At 43.0% G+C, this 20,161-nt stretch overlaps 1 protein-coding gene and 1 long non-coding RNA gene across 3 annotated transcripts in view; one reads left to right on the plus strand and one right to left on the minus strand.

Moving 5' to 3' along the window:
* Window positions 1-3,244, minus strand: part of LOC140913396 (uncharacterized) — a 47,497-nt gene extending 44,253 nt beyond the window's left edge. For both annotated transcript variants that reach the window (XR_012159574.1, XR_012159575.1), the window contains exon 1: window positions 2,638-3,244. This is a non-coding gene — a long non-coding RNA (uncharacterized lncRNA). The remainder of the gene's footprint in view (window positions 1-2,637) is intronic.
* The window catches only part of LBHD2 (LBH domain containing 2), a 29,946-nt gene continuing 12,581 nt past the window's right edge, over window positions 2,797-20,161 (plus strand). Inside the window, exons 1-2 of the mRNA XM_073349718.1 lie at window positions 2,797-3,171; window positions 18,247-18,345. The gene's annotated coding sequence lies outside the window, so the exon portion shown is untranslated. The remainder of the gene's footprint in view (window positions 3,172-18,246; window positions 18,346-20,161) is intronic.

Here is a 20,161-nt window from a genome sequence, read left to right on the forward strand (position 1 = left end):
GTCTTTACAGAAACCCCTAGAAAATGGAACTCAGCCTTTTTTGCTGCCATCAGCACCTGGCACAGTCAGGTGTTTCACCTTTTAACAAACCATAGAAAGTTGATATTTTATTTCTCACTGACTAAGCCTTAATCATCATGAACGGAAGACCAGGATCCTTATCTCTTGACAACTAGACCTCCTGAGAGACCAAAGGAACAGAAATTAAACCTTTTGTTCCTGGTTTAGAGTCTCCTTACAAATGTATTATCATCTGATCTCCCACTGCCAGCTACCACAGGGATTGAGGACTCCAAGCCCCCACACCACACCCCATGCTGGGCCTCCATAGTCCCAGTATTGTTCCATTCTCTTGGCCATTTGACAGTGGCCATCAAGGGGATACATCTGGGTGCTCCAAAAGACATCTCAACAAAACCCTTATCACACACACCACATCCTTTCCAACCCACCCCACACTCACTATCTCACACTGAATATCCTCCCACCTTACGGTGCCAACCCTCTCAAAACAAGAAAAAAAATCCTCCTAATTTCTATAGTCATTAGGTCTTTCTCCCCATAACCACACTGTCACTGTGCCCAAATGGAGAGGAACATCAAGACAACCACCCACATGCCGCATGCTATCCACATTTCTGATGGCACCATCACCTATAGCCATAATCCCTGCCACAGAAGCTAGCCCATAAATTCCATCCTACAGGCATCTCATTTTAATGATTTCTTACCCTGCTGGCCTTTCATCCCACCATTGGAAACCCTCTCAATCACAACAAACTACTCCCAGATCTAAATCTCTCAACAAGAAGAATACACCATAAAAAAACAACAACCCACAAACAGGCCACCACCCAGAAGGTCTGAAGTTTGCTCCCAGCCCTCTGCTGAGTTCCTGGTGGCTGAGAAGAGGCCCCTGTTGCCCTTCAGTAGCAGTCTGCTCAAATGGGACATCAAAACCAAAACTCCCTCCTTAGCAGTGGTCCATCCCATTAAAATGGGATGATGCTGGACTATAAGGTGGATAGAAAGCTGGCTAGATCATCGGGCTCAATGGGTAGTGATCAATGGCTCCATGTCTAATTAGCAGCCAGTATCAAGCAGAATGCCCCAAGGGTTAGTCCTGGGACTGGTTTTGTTCAATATCTTCATTAATGATCTGGAGGATGGTGTGGATTGCAGCCTCAGCAAGTTTGCAGATGACACTAAACTGGGAGGAGTGGTAGATACGCTGGAGGGTAGGAATAGGATAGAGGGACCTAGACAAATTAGAGGATTGGGCCAAAAGAAATCTGATGAGGTTCAACAAGCACAAGTGCAGAGTCCTGCACTTAGGATGGAAGAATCCCATGCACCGCTACAGACTAGGGACCGAATGGCTCGGCAGCAGTTCTGCAGAAAAGGACCTAGGGATTACGGTGGATGAGAAGCTGGATATGAGTCAACAGTGTGCCCTTGTTGCCAGGAAGGCTAACGGCATTTTGGGCTGTATAAGTAGGAGCATTACCAGCAGATAGAGGGACGTGATCATTCCCCTCTATTCAGCATTCGTGAGACCTCATCTGGAGTACTGTGTCCCCTTTTGGGCCCCACACTACAAGAAGGATGTGGAAAAATTGGAAAGCGTCCAGTGGAGGGCAACAAAAATGATTAGGGGACTGGAACACATGACGTATGAGGAGAGGCTGAGGGAACTGGGATTGTTTAGTCTGTTGAAGAGAAGAATGAGGGGGGATTTGATAGCTGCTTTCAACTACCTGAAAGGGGGTTCCAAAGAGGATGAATCTAGACTGTTCTCAGTGGTAGCAGATGACAGAGCGAGGAGTAATGGTCTCAAGTTGCCGTGGGGGAGGTTTAGGTTGGATATTAGGAAAAAGCTTTTTCACTAGGAGGATGGTGAAGCACTGGAATGGGTCACCTAGGGAGGTGGTGGAATCTCCTTCCTTAGATATTTTTAAGGTCAGGCTTGACAAAGCCCTGGCTGGGATGATTTAGTTGTGGATTGGTCCTGCTTTGAGCAGGGGGTTGGACTAGATGACCTTCTGAGGTCCCTTCGAACCCTGATATTCTATGATTCTATGATGTATAGAATTTTGCACTGTATCTGTTTGCATACTGTCATGTTTTAGCCCTGGGCAGATGAGTTCAAGCCATGAAATTCAGATCTGAAAGTTTAATGTGAACATCTCAAAGTTTATGGGTGTTTGTACTATGGTTTTTCATCCTGTTTATGATAAAGGTCGTTTGCAGGGTAAGATGACAAAACTCCCTCCAGCCCCAAATCTGGAGGTGTTTGGTCAGTGTCATCTCTAATATATGAGTAATATAATTTCTCCTCCGCACAGAGGTGGGTAGAAATAGCTTTGCTGCTTCCTTTATGGAAAAGTCCTGTAAAATGTAAAAGATGTTTAAATCGAGAGGGTTCGGTACAAACAGCGGATTTTATTAAAGTTACATTAAATATCCTCTAGAATTTCACAGAGCATGATCTTCCGCTTATGTCTCTCTAAAACCCTGGCACCAACAGGCTACAACAATGTCTGCCTGTAGGCATTTTCAAAAACCATCCCACAAATTTCTATAGCAAAAATATATATATTTTCCCTGTTAAAGTCGACAGGACGGTTTAACACAAACCTGTAGCAAAGCAACCACGCGCTGCTCAGTGTGCTATGTAGGACTTTTCCGTGGGGCCTGCAGTTTGAAAATCACGTCGCTCAGTCTCCTCCTGCCTGCCTTCCAAACTCAGGAGCTTCCACACGAAGCCTGGGCGGGGGAGGACGTGGGGAGCTGGGGCGGCTCAGCCCCACTGTTGCCGGGGCCCGTGGCTCCCGCGCCGCCGAGTCACGAACTCTGCCCGCACTCAGCCTAGGGGAGGGGTTTCCTGGCCCCGGGAGCGGCGGAGCTCGTTTGCATGCGAGGAGGTGCAGCGGCCGCAGCAGCGCGGTGCCAGCCGCTGGTCACTGATGATGTGGATGCGCTGAGGAGCGGAGGCTCCCTCTGTTCCTGTGCATGGGAGGTAGAGGGCTGCCTGCCTGCCTGGAGCTGTGCCTCTCTCCTAGCGGCACAAAGCGGCAGCTGCTGGCCATTTCCTCGCAGCTTCCCTGCTGCACCGGGCAGCCCGGGCTGGGACGCGCGGAGGCGACTGGGCGCCTCGCACCGCAGCAGCAGGTGAGCCGCGGGAGCCGCTGCGCTTTCGGGGCTCGCTGGGGCAGCGCAGTGGCGCGGTCCCGGGCAGCGCTGGAGGACGGGTGGCGGCGGGAGGGCTGGGGCCGCTCTGCCCGGGCAAGGAGCCGGACTCCGGAGCTTCTCGCGCGCCGGGGAACCCCGACTAGGGCTGGGGCAGGAACTGGAGTAGGAGGCGCAGGCAGGGAAGGCGCTTGGGGCAGGAAGCCAAGGCAGGGCAAGGGGGCCGAAGCAAGGACAGGACGCAGCCGTGGCGTGGAGGCAGCCCAGAGCAACCTCACTGGAGGGAGAATTCGATTCGATTTCTTGGCAACCCAAAAGGCTATTTTTATTCAAGATAAGGGCACAATGTGGTATGGTATAAACAGAAAGGGGCAGGCAGCTCTCTTTATTTTCATTCTGTGTAGGAATGATCACGCACAAGACACTTGTGGCTGCGGTCTGCTACCCATCAGTTCACACGGACCTATAATTAAATACATCGGCCACGCTTCCCCTCGGTGTATGGTAGATTTATATCTCAAACTCCCATTAATGGGAGTTGTAGTCATAGGTCCCAAATACTTCAAAGGAAGGAGATTACACTTCTAACAGCTCTCTGCAGAGGATATTCTGCACCACCTGGAAATAGAACCCCCCCTAGAAATCATAGAATCTGACAACACTGATAATGGCATCAACAACAGTCAAAAGTTTATACCTACAATTTCTGGGCATAAACCACTTAAGGAATAATTGTAACCTATCGCTATTCGCAACCATATGTGGTCTTCTTTAGCTCCAACTACTTAGGAGTTATGCAGTGAAATTTAGGAAGTGTGTATATAGATGAGTGCATATAATATACTGGAACATCTTAGAAATTGTCTTTTACTGCTTGTAAATAGTTACGTGCATCGTAAGTTGTGTGTGAAGGAAGGAATAACAATTGCATGTGCATTGCTTTCCCCCCTTTTAAATATAGTTCTTTTACCCAGCAAAGGAGGTTAAGCAGGATTAACTAAAGAATGGTTATTGTCAGTGCATACTTTTAAAAAAATCCCATTTGGTAGCTGGATGGCCTAGGTTTGAAGGAACCATGATGAATAACAATAGCATCAAGACAGGTTTCAGAGTAGCAGCCGTGTTAGTCTGTATCCGCAAAAAGAAAAGGAGTATCTGTGGCACCTTAGAGAATAACAAATTTATTTGAGCATAAGCTTTCGTGAGCTACAGCTCACTTCATCTGATACATCCGATGAAGTGAGCTATAGCTCACGAAAGCTTATGCTCAAATAAATTCGTTAGTCTCTAAGGTGCCACAGATACTCTTTTTCTAATAGCATCAAGAGACTTTGGTTGGTGATTATCTTAGCTACTCATTTATTTCACCATTTGCAAGATGAATTTTGAAAGGTAACAAAATGTAACTTTTAAAAGACTAGGCTTTTACTTGTAGTTTGGATACTCTGATTAAAAGTATCCTGAGTTCTGGTGCTTTCCATTAAATTAGCAAATATCACAATTATAATTTCATTTATAGAAATAATGAGTCTACTATTCCATGTAAGCAGGGATAATGATTACTCTGAGCATGAAGTGTGAATGTTTTCATATGATCCCAGAGATTGCCAAATGAAAAATACCACAAAAGTTTTCATTTATTTGGTACAGAGATCTGTTTGTATTTTTCTGAGTATGGCCTCAGTCACTGGGGGAGAGTTAGGCTAAAAGTGTGATAGAATAAACCTTCTAGCTAAAAAAAGCAAGTTGTACTGGACATACGCCTTCAGGGCAGCTTTCTCTTTTTAGTAGGTTTTGTTGGCTGACATCTTTACTAAAATACTATGAACTAGTTGATGTAGTGGATTGGGACACAGCAGAGTGTACTCACATCATAGCCCTAATTTGTCTGCATTACAAATCCGCCCTATAGTTTGGCACTATAAGCAATCTTGAAAGAAGCCCAAGAACAAAATAGCCGTTTTCTGGACTGAAGCGTACTTGGCAGAGCTGGACACGGGGAAGCTTGCACGCTGCATGCCTGCACAAAACCCCTTCCAAAGCCTGTGTTTTATGTCCCTTAGCTTTATGAGCAATACATTTGGTCCCCAGAAAAGAATGCAGCACGTAGCTCAATATTCTAATAATTATTATTCCATTTTAAATGCAAGAGTCAATCTTATGATTACAAAGAAGAAAAACAAGGAACTATTTGACATGGTTTCCTTGCTTTCCTGATGTGGCTTGACAATATGTCAATCATGTGGTATTTTCTCCAACTTCTCTGGTACATTACTTTAGTAGAATAATGAATGTGCAAATACAGTCACTATCTTCTCTCTTCCTCACAATGATCTCTTTGTATTGAGCAACATGTTTTTGCATAGATCAGCTATCAGATCTGCAGAGTATCATACACAGTGAAATGACTTCCTTGTCCTTTCTAAAAGTATGTGCATGCACATATGTGTGAATAAATCCACCACCCTTTCCTTTTTCAAATCCCTCCCCAAGACTCCCTTCTACTAGGAGGCCTATAGAAACTGGCAACTAATAATGACTAAATACAAGGAAAGTGGGGTAATTGCCACAACCATTTTTTAATTTGAACAGAAGTATGTCTTCTCCCTCTCCCTCATCCTTTGTTCTTTCTTTGATTGTGAACACTTTGGGGAAGGGATTGCATCTTATTATATGTTTGGAAAGCACCTAGCATATTGTGTGTGCCACCATAATCCAAATAACAACAACAGGAGATCTCTTGTCAGCAGTGTGGGCCAAATTTTGCTGTGCTACAACTTTGCAAGCCTGTTGCTGTCAATGGGGTTGTATGGGTGTACTGACAAAGAATCTGCAGTCACATTATGTTAGAAGTCAGTAAAGTTTTGAAAGTACAGCACATCTGTTCAAACCTCTGTAATATTTGTAACAAATTGCATGAATTTCCAATTAATGTCTGTCAGTGTGCCCACAGTCTTGAGTGGGCATGTGCATTTGCCCATGCTGACTGAGTGACTAATGTACGTCAAACAGACCTGCAGATCTTTCAGGTGCATGTTTGGAAACTGGTTGGAAGGGTGGCCCTTTGCAGTGTTTAAGCATGTGTGCTTTTAGATTTCATGGCTTATTTCAAGACTCAGGCAGTGTTGTTGTTTTTTTTAAAAAAAATAGTTTCCCTTCTTTATTTTTTCCATGTGTTGCCTGCTATATGCAACTGGACTACCCCTTCTGGGACAGCACATTGCATTCCCATGTTAGCCGACTCAGAATGTGGCAATGTTTAGTACTTTGGAAATTCAATTTAATTCTTGTTGCTGAGCTTTCGATTTTTAAATCAGAAAGAAAAAACTCCTCTATCCCTAGTGCTGAGAGATGGTATCGTGACACTTTCCATTCTTCTGTTAATTACATTAAGAGCCGAGTCTGTATCTTTGTTCTTGCATAGACTTGCATTGCATAGTCTCCTTTTTAAGGCCAATCTTTTACATTTCTGTTCAAATACTTTGGCTATATTAAACTCTGAACTAAAAGGCTCCTGGTTACAAGATCGTAGTGTAGTGTCTATCGTACCTCATTGCATATATCAGAGATCATATAGGGAATTATACGGAAATACCTAGTTTTCATCTTTGAGGTAACTGCAATTCCATATGTCTAACCTGCTCTTGTCCTAATTCTGTTACCTATAAATCTGCACTTTGTGTGATGGACAAACTGGAACATTCTTTCATGATGCCTTCCAAAAAGAGAACAGACAATTTGGAATCCATCTCAGACTACTTTTCCTTCTACTAATTGCCTAGTCTGTGCTGATGCTCTGACATGCATACATTCTTCTGCTAGTGGAAATGCTATCTAATACTGGGACAATCCAGAAGAATTGACAAGTAGTGAAGTATGGGAATCCAGTTTCCATGCTCTAAAGAACAGAAGAGTCAGCCAGGACAACCACCTGTTCTGTTGATCAGAAGCACTAAAATTAGGACCCTGTTAAGTAGAGGAGGCGGAACAGAATCTTGTCTGCTGTCAACTCCCAAAGCAACTACAAGGTGTGGGACCGCCCTAATGCGTGTCCAGTGTCCTGCCTCAAACAGTGTCAAAAAAAAAAGAAGTACCAGCTTCATTCAAGGAAGGTGCAAGAAACCCCATCGTGGATAATTATGGAATTATTGGAAGTTTCTCCCTAACCCCATTTAATGACCAGTTGGCTTGTGCTTTGAATTAGGAGGGTTTATATGCTCATTTGTAAACTGTTTGGTGTGTGATACTTCTTGAACAAACCAGGAAGCCCACAGCGTTCTCTGCAGTGACAAGTGAAGTGTAGGAACATGCTGCTCATTAAGGGCATTTTCAGATTCCAAAAGTAAGTTCTCAACAGAGATGTTATTTGTACAGCAAGTAACAGAACACATATCTGTAAAAATGTATCAACAGCTTGTTGAGGCTTATCTTTAGTATCTATGGGGTTGATTTTTAATGAGGTCCTCTCGCGTCAACCAGTTCCTGTATTGAATGGCAAAAATCCTTCCCTTGGCACAGATCCACAGTTCTATGTGGAGTCTGTGGAGATTTCCATGATACTGAGGCCTACTAGCATTCAGAGAAATTCATTTAGTCACTCTTCCCATCTGCTCCATTTCTCTCTCCCTCTGCTCCTCTGCATATTGCTTCCCTGCTGCCTGGCCCTCCTCCTGCCTCTGCTCATGCTGGCTTGCTGCCCTTGCTTCCTCTCTTCCTGTCCCCTGCCCCTGTGGAGTACCTTCTTCAGAAAGCTCCTGTAATTAAGTGTTGAGATCAAGGGTTCACAAACTTAAGTGCCTGTAAAACATCTGGAAAAGAGGAGTATCAAGCGGTATTGCCAATCCTATGTGTTCAAAAACCATGAGTCAGGCCACCCCCAGAGGCCATGAGGTTTTTTAAAATACATTTTGAATTTTCCTTCTGTTTTATTTATTATTATTTTTGAGTGGTTAGGATTCACTTTTCCAGCTTTACTCTGCAAGCGGGAGGGCTAGACACTTACTAAAAAAAAAGAAAAGAAAGTTCAGATTCTCATGTAATCACAGGACTCCAGGAGCTGAGGCTTTAAGAAAAACACTAAATATCATTAGACTCACAATACAACCACAAAAACTAGTGAGACTGAGTAGAGTGACTTGCCAGCTCTTTGGAGGCCCCAAACCAATACTTTGTAGATCAACAGTGGCAAAACTCTGACCGAGTTGATCTTACACTGCTAGCTGATCTGGAGACTGGTACAGAAAAAAGTAAAAACTAGCTCTTCATGAAGTTAGCAAAGAGAGAGCAGCACACTCCAGAAATAGAAGCCTCCTACCCCCTTTCACTTTCTAGAACTCCATGCTATGTCTCATTCCGAAATGCTGCTCCTCCACATCGAGTCATTTTAGCTTGCTGCTGCTTTTTCAGAGAAATCAACATCTTATACCTAACACAGGAAGCTGTGAAGAGGAAGGCAGCTCTGGACTTGTGGAGAGGAGAACTCAAGTACAGTGTGGGAGGGAAGAGACCAGAGCACCTTCTGAAATGAAAGAATAGAACAGATATCTAACCTCCAGACTCTGACACACATTTCACTTGTCTCGGTTGCTTAGGAAAAATATTTGCATCCAAACAGAAGTGGGAGGTTTAAGCAAGATCTCTCACACATGTGTAAATCTCAATTCAGTGGTCCATGTTATAAGACTAATTTACATTTACATAGCTCCTTGGATCCCAAAGAACTTTATAAAATGCACATCCATCTATCACAGAAGTACAGCCAGAGGAAACAAGAAAACTGTCTAATGTTTCCCACTGTTTAACAGCTTAGGATAGGTGGAGAAGAAGGAAGTGGTCTCCATCAAAACTGTAGGGTGCAGGATCAAAGGTAGGTACTGATTCAACTTGGAAGTTTTCCAGGACACTGAAGCTAGTCCTCCAGCTCCTGCAGAAGTGCCATGAGTTTCTAATAACCACAAGTGGTCAGGAGTTTTTACATCTCATCCACAAGGTGATATCTTAGGCATCCAAGTGCCTAAGATACAGTTCAGTACAAATATATAATCAGCGTTGATATGGGGGGGAAAAAACGTATACCCACACTAAACACACAGTACCACTTCCTGCAGAATACCTTGGCGATCTTCCATCCAAATACTACTGCCTAGCCCATCCCAGTCAACTTTATGAGATCAGACAAACTCCCTGCCCAAAGCAGCATGGTTGCAACTGCAAATAGCTTTCTTTGCACTTGTAGCACATCTCCTGAACAACCTCATTGTGAGGATTCTAAAAGACCTTCCAATCAAATACTGTATCTATCTACAAGCAATACTTGAACAGAAGTGGTGGAATGGTGTCCTGAGCTTGGGGTAGAAACCATTGATCCCAGAAGGGACACGTGATAGTGGTGGGAAGTGCCCTGCTTGCACAGCTCAAAAGATGTTAAATTAAAATAAGTAAACAAGTTGCAAATGCAGAATTTCTCCATCTGCAAGAACCAAACCATTGAGTAGGCTGAATTAATAATCTGTTTAGTGCTTACAGTACTTACTTACAATGAATACTAAGGAAAAGGGGAGCATTGTTCAAGATTTTAAACAGTGGCAAGGTGTGCGGGAAGAGAGTACAAACACCTGGAAATACAAAGAGCATAATTTGAAAGTATAAAACTGCATTTAGTGCTGAGAGGGGTGGAGATCAGAAACTAGCCCAAAGAAGAAATAGTTAACTTTTTCCAGAGTTCACCAGAGGGGGAATTATCTACTGGTTTCTTTCTTGACATCGGTAGTACACTGTCTGCATTTCTTCTTCCTTTCAAAGCCATGATTTAACATAATCTTCTTGTTTGATGAGACTTAAGAGAGAATTTGAATATTTAAAGATCATCAGTTAAGTGATGGATGGGAAGACAAGAGTGAATGGAAGTTAAAATACTGTTAATAATATTAATCTTACATTCACATTCAGCTGTCGATAACACGTGTCAACTGAAGTTTTTAGACCTTAGAGGTGGTCTGACAACAACCACTTTTTGTTTCCTGGTCGGTATTGAGATTTTATAATGAATACATTAAGAAAGATGAACTGGGGAAAAAAAGCTTGTATAGCTGATAATGGAAACAATGCTAATGGGAAAAGATCAGTAAACCCAGAAGCTATCTAGGATAATAGCGTAGGATGAATCAGTCTTAAACAAGGCACAAAAGAACTGGCTATGCAGAAACACCTGGCACTAGAAAACTGAATGTACCCTCCTTCTCCTGGATGAGCATCTCATGGTTTTTTTTGTTCTTCATTTGCCACAACAATTGCAACTCAGCCAGCGATCACTCCCAGGCTTTGCAAAATTGACAGACTTTACCTTCTGCAGAGAAATCTGCCAAAAATAATGCATCTCCTTCCTTCTTTTATTGAGTAAATTGGTTGATACCCAAATACTCATTTTCAGTCACTGTCCAAAATTCCCTGTTGTTTACTGAGGCTCTCCAGTTTGGACACACTTAGCAGCAAATCATGGCTTCTCCGCTTTAACGTTATATTTCCACATCAGCTTTATTTCAGTTTTCTTCTCAGTCAGTAGCTTTTTGTAATGAAAATGAAGAGAACACCCTGTTGGCCAGAGAAATGCTTGCCATTCTACAGAGCTGTTAAGTGGGGTAAGGAAGTGGGAGGCAAAGGGCCTAGTCTTGAAATCATTGTGCACTCAAAACTCCATTGAAAGTCAGTGGTAGCTTTGTGTACAAGATAGCAGGATTGAGCTCCAAGATTACATTGTTTACAGTTAAACCATATATGGAGCTACTGTGCACCTTTACAGAGGGGAGAGGGTGTGGAACCCCTGAGTACTATTTAAATAGTCAGTAAAGCTCATCGTATGGCAGCACAGTTCCTGCAGTGACTTTTTAAATAAATTTGCATGTCAAATAACTCTATACGGCCAATTTACAGCTATTTATAACAAGGTGAAACTTCAATGCAATATTGTTAGGCTGTTAATATTTCCATTACTGTTATATGGAAGATTTATTTACTTGAGAATCATAAAGAGGATGGAGAATATGGAAGGGAAATACCTGTCCTGTAAAAGAGCTGTTAATCTGATGTTAAACTTTTATTTATTATTATTAAATGTGTTGGATGATCAGTCTTGCTAATATTCTTACAGGTCACTTCTGTAATAATCATTTTTCTATTGTCTAGGATACCTGGAAAGCTTTTGGTGAGCAGGCTAACAGTTTTGTACTGAGTTGGCTGAGGTGTGGCTGTTACGTGCATATCTAGGTGCCTAAATAAAGGTGGACTGACTTTTAGACATGTCAAGAATCCACAGCTCTCATTGAAATTAGTAGGAGTTGCAGGTGCTTAGCACCTGGCAAACAGGGGCACTTTTACTTAGGATTCCAACTTTAGGCACCTAAGCTTAAAAAAGTTCACCACCTTTTATTTCAATTGCATTGATAGAACATGAGTATTGGGAATTTCAGTTTTGCAATTTTAAGTTAATTTACACATGAAATTTCAAGCCCAATAGCACAGATTTTTAATGAATCCATAAACTTTGGGGTCACACACTGTGACTGGAGAATTGTAAATATAGTACCAATATTTAAGAAAGGGGGCGGGGAGGAAAGTGACCTGAGAAACTACAGGCCGATTACTTTGGCATTAATTGTATTCAGGGTCTTAGAACAAATTTTGAAAGACAGAGTAAAGCACAGAGGTAAATGATAATTGGGATAAAATACAGAATGGTTTTATGAAAGGTAAATCATGTCAGACAAACCTGATCTCTTTCTTTGAGAAGTTAACTGATTTTCGAGACAAAGGAAATGCAGTAGATGTAATCTACCTGGATTTTAGTAAAGCATTTGATACAGCTCCACATGGGAAATTATTAGTTAAATGGGAGATTATGGGGATTAATACAAGAATTGAAAGGTGGATAAGGTACTGGTTAAAGGGGAGACTATAACGGATCATACAGAAAGGTGAACTCTCAGGCTTGAGGCAGGTTACTAGTGGACTTCCTCAGGGATTGTTCTTGGAACTCATCCTATTTAATCTTTTCATTCATGATCTTGGCACAAAAAGTGGGAGTGTGCTAATAAAATTTGCAGATGACACAAAATTGGGAGGTATTGCCAATATGGAGGAGGACACAAGAAGATCTGAAGGACCTTGACAACTGGAGTAATAGAAATTGGATGAAATTTAATAGTGCGAAGTGAAGGGTCATGCATTTGCAGACAAACAACAAGAACTTTTGCTATAAACTATGGATGTATCAGTCGGAAATGACAGAGGAGGAGAAAGACCTGGAGGAATGGGTCAGTCACAGGATGACTATGAGCTGCCAATGTGATGCGACTGTGAAAAAGGTTCATGCAATCCTAAGATGCATCTGTAGAGATAGGGAAGTACTGTACAAGGCACTGGTGAGACTTCACCTGGAATACTGTGTGCAGTTCTGGTCTCCTATGTTTAAAAAGATTAATTCAAACTGGAACAGGTACAGAGAGGGTCTGCTAGGATGGTCTGAGTAATGGAGAACTTACATTACGGGAGGAAACTTAAGGGGCTTGGCTTGTTTAGCTTAACAAAGGGAAGGATGAGGGGAGCTATGATCGCTCACTATAAATACATCTGAGGGATCAACACCAGTGAGAGAGAGGAGTTATTTCAGTTAAGGGCCAGTGCTGGATCAAGAACAAATGGATATAAATTGGCCATCAATAAGTTTAGGCTTGAAATTAGACAAAGGTTTATAATAATCAAAGGAGTGAAGTTCTGGAACAGCCTTCCAAGGGGAGTAGTGGGGGCAAAAAAACCTAGCTTATTTTATGACTGAGCTTGATAAATTTATGGAGGGGGTGGCATTATGGCATATGGGCCATCCATGACTGCTGTTAGCAAGTATCTCCAGTGGCCAAAGACGAGACACTAGATGGGGAGGGCTCTGAGTTGCTACAGTGAATTCTTTCCCAGGTATCTGGCTGATGGGTCTTGCCCACATGCTCAGGGTCTAACTAATCACCATATTTGGGGTCAGGAAGGAATTTCCCCCTGGTCAGATTGGTGGGACCCTGGGGGGTTTTTTCGCCTTCTTCTGCAGCATGGGGCATGAATCACTTGCTGGTTTGAACTAGTGTAAATGGTGGATTCTGTAACTTCAAGTCCTAAATCAGGATTTTAGGATTTCAGTAACTCAGCCAGAGGTTATAGGCCTTCTGCAGCAGAGGATGGGTGAGGATTTGTGGCCTGCAATCTGCAGGTCAGACTAGATGATCATGATGGTCCCTTCTGGCCTTAAAGTTTATGAGTCTGTGAGTGTTGCCAACTCTCACGATTTTTTCATGAGTCATGGACTCTCAGCCGGCAGTCTCATGATGACATGAGAGGCTCCTGCCCCCTTGTGAATTTCAGCCTGGCCGTCTCCACTTGCCTGCCTCCTGGGGAAGAGCAGCCAATCAGAGCTGCTGCAGGTTGCAGGCTGTGGTCTCTTCCTCTCCTCAGGAGCTGATGCTATTCTCCCAGAAGGGGGGAGAGTGAACAGAAAGAGCCCAGCATCTCCACACTCTCCTCATCTTCTGTGTGCAACAGGGCGGCTCCTTTGCTCCTGCTTCCCTGCAATGCCTGGCCTGAGAAGGGGGACGGGACCCTCTGCAGCTCCCCCATCCATGGGCCCAGGAGAGTGGAGTGAAAAACCTGTGAAACTGCAGGATAAGCAGATGTGAGGCAACAGGGGTGTCAGAACTGATTGGAGGAGTTGCGGGGGAAGATGTGGGGGCAGAAATGATCAGGAGCTAGTGGACAGACAGATGTGGGGGGATTAGGGGGAGCAGGATTGATTTAGGGATTGGGGCAGAATTAGTTGCTGGGTAGGGGGATGAGCAGATGTGGGGGTGAGATAGGGTGAACCACTTTGCTGAATGGAAATAAGGGAAAACCACATGAAAAATAAGGGAGAATGCTTTTATTTTACACCATTTCCTTTAGCATAGCATGTATTTTTCTCTCAAGTGTAAATTTCTACTGCCCTCAAGTATACAATGCAATTATCATAAGCTTCAATTTACTGTTTGAAATGGTACTTACCAGGTTTAATACATTTCAATACATCTTAAATAAGGGATGGGTGGTCACCCTCGGGGGAAAATCAATGAAATAAGGAACAATCTCTTGAAATAAGGGATGGATGGATGATCGCCCTTGGGGGGGCCAAAATCACCTTAATAAACCTGGGAGAGTTGGCAACACTAAGTTACCCACGCCCTGGGGATGGGCAGGGGGAGTTCAAGAATCAAAAGACGGCCCCAAAAGCACAGTATAATCTGTTGTAAAGATTGAATGATTTTTGGCCAATCTCATGGCATTTTGGTGTCTGGCTCATGACTTTTTGAACCTTCGGGGTTGCCAATACTGTAGTTAATCTGCCACAGACCATCACGGAGCCGCCCGCTCCCCCACATGGGAAGGCCAGCCCTGCCCCCACAGCTCTGACTGGTTAGGGGCGGAGCCCAAAGGAGCAACTGGCTTCAATCCACCTGCGGAGGCTAGAGAGCTGGTTGCAAATCCCACCCCTGCTTCCTGCTGCCAGCTCTTTTCCTTCTGGAGGATGGAAATGCCACTCTAGAAATCACCATTTGGGACAGCAGGCCCAGAGGCTGAGCTTTGGACCAGGAGACAGGCCCAGCCAGCTGCCTTGCTTTGTGGCCAGAGATGCTTGCTGGGCATTGGACGTACAAATCAGTCATGGCCCAAAGGGAAGGTGGTGACCTAATCTGGGCTAATGAACCAAGGCTGAAGGGCAGAGATGACCCATACCTGCTGATTGGGGGGAGGGGAAAGGGGGGGAGGAAGAGTGAGGGCAGTGGCTTCAGGAGATGTTACTGAGCATGCGCAGTTCAAGCCAAGCAGCAAATCTGGTGGGGGGACATGTGACCCCCAAATACTCCCCCACACGTCACCTCTGCTGAAGGAGCTGTTTGGGCTGTTTGTTACTGAGGGAATCAGGGCTCTTTTGTTAAGCATCCTGGATTGATGTCATTGCACTCTCAGTCACAGTGCCCATCGGGGACACTGTGGTTCAGCTCGCCATGCTGAGAAGGGTGTGTGAATAGATCTGTGCATTGGAGTGGTTCCTGAGTGAATTCCTGCCTCCCCAAAAGTTGTACGAGGGATATCCGCCTGCAGGCAAGGGGAGTTTGGAGTAACCTACCTTTCAGAGAAGAGCTGATTAAATCGTCCCGCTTGGCAATGCTGTAGGCATCATTCATATATTTATTATGTTTCTTGCAGTAGTGCCCTAAAGGCTCCAATCAGAATTCAGGCTCCATTGTGCTAGGCACAATACAACACACAATCCCTGCTCCAGAAATCTTACAATCGCATCTAAGACCCGGCACATGAGTATGACAAACCGCTGATGAGAAAGGGAGGTTGGCGGTAAGGATTACAGGCTCACCCAGTGACATAGCTCAGTTGCTGCACAACTTGGTGTTTTCAGATCAACTGAATTTTTTGGTTTCTTGTGACATAAATAAAATAAAATAGGAGCTATCCCAGACAGCTGCCTAGCTAAGTCATCATCCTTTGGCTGATCCCTTACAGGCATCACAGCAGAAGTTGTCTTGAGGAGGGGCATCAGAAGGGGACGGGAAATGGGTCTGCAGATTAATGCAGGGAGGGCATTCCATGTGCAAGGGGTAGCGTGGAAGAAAGTGCACACTTATTTGTGACAAATATAGACAAATTGGCACTCAAGGCTGGCATCAGTGGCACAGCAAAGGAGGTGCGGTAGTGTAATAAGAGACAAGAGCAGATCAACAGGGAGGGGTTTTATTGGAGTCATTTTCAGGCAGTGCTTCCACATCATTAAAGCTCACCATGTGGCCTCAATAGCTGTGCCTTGTTTTAAAAGATTAAGCAATATTGCTGAAGGAAGGGTATTTGTTAATGTTTCCTTTAATGTAAACCAAAGAAGATAATCATGTCTATTTGCTGGATGAAGTGAGTATATCTCCACGCAGAGAATAACGGCATTCTGATTGCTTTGTACTTTGGAAGAATTTCCCTCTAAGACTTCTAGACTGAGAGAGTTTTTTTGTTTGTTTGTTTTAAATATGGCTTTGCTGGAGGGTTTGGGTCTCTTTCCACTGGACATTTTTTAGGTTGATTCTTTCTCATTATAATTTTCATGTGACTTAACATCAGAGGTGTGACTTAACATCTCCCTCAGAGAGCAGGTGCTGCATGGGCAGGTGTTACATAGCCAAGGGGGCTCAACCTTGTTCTGGGCAGAAGTTCAGTGTCCCAGTCAGTTCAATCACTGGCTTCTCTGCTGAGACTGGACAAGTGGTAGTAATGATGGTGTTTTTGGTGAATTGTTCTGCAGGGAGTGGACTGAAGCTACTGGATTCTTATAAGCCACTGAACAGCTATCAGATGTGATAATTTCAGGGAGCTGCTGTCCTGTGCTGGATTCATAGCAGTGACCAAGAGGAAAGCAATTCTATAACCATTTAATAATCGCGTACATCATTTACTCTGTCACTGATAGCTGACTCAGTGTATAATAACTGTCCTTACAACATCTAATCTTTTCTAAAGGAGAGATTTAACATAGGTCAGTTCTTGCTGCATTTTCATGGGTTTTACTAATAGCAGTATTATAGTGGTCAGTGGGATTAAAATCTTCCTACCGGTGTATTGGATCACTAGGTTTTGAATGCTGTCCAGTTTCCAAATAAGAGTAAAATATTGAGTACAGTCATGAATTTCTTAAGGGACAGAGTAACCGATTCTCTCAAGTTGATCTGATAATTGGAGAGGAGTGAAAAATCACCTGACAAGAATTAAACAGTTTTGAACTGAATTCTGGGGATATGAGAGGACTGTGTTGACTTGGAGAGAAATGCTAAGGTACGTGGCTTGCACCAGAAGCACACTGAGACTGTCTCCTTCTTTAAAGGCAATAGCCATGGGCTCTAGCAAGAGAAGAAACTTTAGAACACAAGAGGCAATTTTGCCTAGCCACTCTTTTTGAATAAAATCAGTGTGCAGTTAATGCAGGAATATAAATTCTGGCAGAAAGGCCTCCAGAACAGGTAGGTTTGTTTAATCACTTGGGTCAGAATCCAAACCACTGGAGGGTATAAAATGTATACACTACTGCCATTCACGTCAGGGAAAATGCCTTTTTCACGTCCAAAGAAGTAGCTGTGGCTGGCATAAAAGTAGCTTTGGCAAATCATAGGGCTAAATGTATTTCTCAAAGTTTGTTTAGTTCAGCTATGTACTGTTTTTCATCACTGTAACTTTTCAAGCTATTTAGCTAATATTTTACACCCAAAACTAAGTAGAAAAATGGGTGATGCATGTTACTATAATGGGAGCCCTATCTCAGTTCACCAAGCAGCCACTCTGTCATTGTTCAGGGCATCACCTTCTTCTCATTCAGATTCCTCCTAAAAATCACTTCTTCTGTGATGCCCATAAGAATACAGTAATATAGATCTGCCCCCCAACCCCTAAATTATCGCCTTCTCTGGGTTTCCCAGTATGTGTCTTCTATGTTTCTTGATTGATGGCTCTTTGGGCAGGGAATGTCTTTACTTTATGTTTTGTACTGCACCAAGCACATTGTCAATACTAAACTAAATGACTTACACTATTGTTACTACTTACTAGCTGTTTTCCCTCATAAAACCAAAATTCCTATGTGTAAGAATCAAAGCGTGTCCCAGTTTCAATAACGAGCATGTGGCTTTGCTTCTGATTAGGGACTAAGGTTCTCTAGTCATGAAGAGTCAAATGCAAAGCTATTTGAACCAACAGCCTTTGGGGGGCTCTAGAGTATTAACTGCCTCAGTAATTCACTAGGATTTGCTAATAGCTGTTTCCTAATCAAGATTGATTTCCATTTGGCATTGAAAATTATACAAGCCTCCAAAGTAGGAGTTTCTGCCTCCTCCCTCTGAAGCATGAAGTTTATAGTAGTAATCTTTCATACCGGGCTCTGCCAGCTTTGTCATTTTCATTGCATTTTTTGATTTTCTCTAATGTTGTCTCTTTCAGATACATTTAGGATTTGACTCTGAGAGACACTTCATCACCAAAGTGAACATTGGCAGCAGAGACAGTTTTTGGAAACGACATCCATTCATGTGATTAAAGGTAATATACTACTCATTTCATTGTCCTGTGTTTATTATTTATCACTCCAGTTTAGAAGCTGTTGCTGTTATCTTGCTCTCCCTTCCTTTCCTGTTTTTTCCTAAGAATCAAAAGACCTTCCTGGCATTTATCTCAGGGTCATATTTGCTCCTATCCTGACAGTCTGAAAGCCTTTGCTCTCAATTTCAGTCTTAGCTTTTTGTTAAAAAAAAAAGAAGAAAAAAAAAAGAAAAAAAACCTCATTGAGTCAGAGAGTGAACTATATGGTTCTGTCTGTCAACTGCAAAAATTTGGCAGTATCATACAGGGTCTCTTCCTGAAGCACAATGAAATATCTGAAACAGATGACTGTTCACCCTCGAGTTTGTCTGAGTGCTGCAAACAAATGCTTCCAGTGTCGGTACTGTAATCTTCTGGAATGGCTGTGCCGCATCATGGTCCCTCTCTTGAAACGTATTCTAGTGGCACTGGTATACAAACACGTAGTGGGTCTAATGCTGCTCTTGCACTCTGGTGTAAATCTGGATTAACTTCTTCGAAATCAACGGAGGAAGTGTTGATGCCAGCGAGAGGAGCATGAAGTCTGAGAACTCTACAGTTATTTGAAGATTCACTGGACTGTGACACCCTACATGATACCAGAGAGCCAGATACTCACAGAGTCATGAAATGCAGCTGGGAATTGCAAGGGGAGGCCAAAGCTGATTGATGACAGGTTTATAGAGGGGAACTAAAACCGCCATTTCAGTTCTTCTATCGAGGTACATGCAAGTACAAGTATCTAGCTTTCATTCATCTTTAATAGAAACGTATAGTATACGTACATCCAATTTAAGAGCAAGGTTCCTGGCAAGTTGCCAGTGATACTGAGCTATTTCTATCCCTGCCCTAGCTGCAGCCTCCATTAAACCAAGTGTACAACCATTTCAGAGTTGTTTAGATCAGAGCAGCGGCCCATCCAGTCTGATATCATATATCCAGCAGTGACAGGTACCAGATGTTTCAGAAGAAGGTGCAAGAAATCCTGGAATGGACAATACCTGCTCATGGGGAGATTTAGTCCTAATTTGTGGTGGTTTTTGCCCTGAAGTGTGTTTACCCTGTTTATGAAATATTAACATGTCTTATGTGACTGTGGATGTTCTTATTAGCCATATAAGTGTCTAATGTTTTTGAAGCTGAAGCTCTTCTTGGCCTGAGTGCTATCTTTTGACAGTGAATTCCACAGGTTAACGCCTGTGTAAAAAAGCAATTTCTTATATTGTTTTTAAACATAGTTATGACATTCTCTCTATGTATTCACTCATGTGATAAGAGGCTCATCATTTGTCAAACAGTTTAGTGCTCTTTACCCCACTGACCTTTTTAAGTAGCATCACCAGCAGAAAGACAAAGCTTGTTTGTTTGCTAGTGCCTCCAAAACGAAATTGGGACGGGATTATACCAACAGAGCATGGAATTGTTGCTGTGTCTTCATCACATTTAGTTTAAAATTTGACTGATTGCATTTGAGAGAATGTTCTCTGCATCTAGGTTTTTCACAGAAAAGCAAGAATAGATTTTGCTACTTTTTTAATTAGTACATTCTAGCTCAATTAAAGCCAAGGGAATGTAAATGTATCTCTTAATTCATCGCTAAAAGAATTTTAAGGCTCAGAGTAGGTGACTCATCCATTAGAACAGAATTTATTCCCTTTGTTTGTAAAATGCTGTTTATCACCTTGCTTTGCATTGCTATGGCTACTGTATGTCATTGGTGATGTCAGCACATAGAGTACTGTACATAAAATGAAATCAAGACCCCGTGTAAAAGAGT

The sequence above is a fragment of the Lepidochelys kempii genome, chromosome 6 (genome assembly GCF_965140265.1).
Source record: "Lepidochelys kempii isolate rLepKem1 chromosome 6, rLepKem1.hap2, whole genome shotgun sequence".
Classification (NCBI taxonomy): domain Eukaryota; kingdom Metazoa; phylum Chordata; order Testudines; family Cheloniidae; genus Lepidochelys; species Lepidochelys kempii.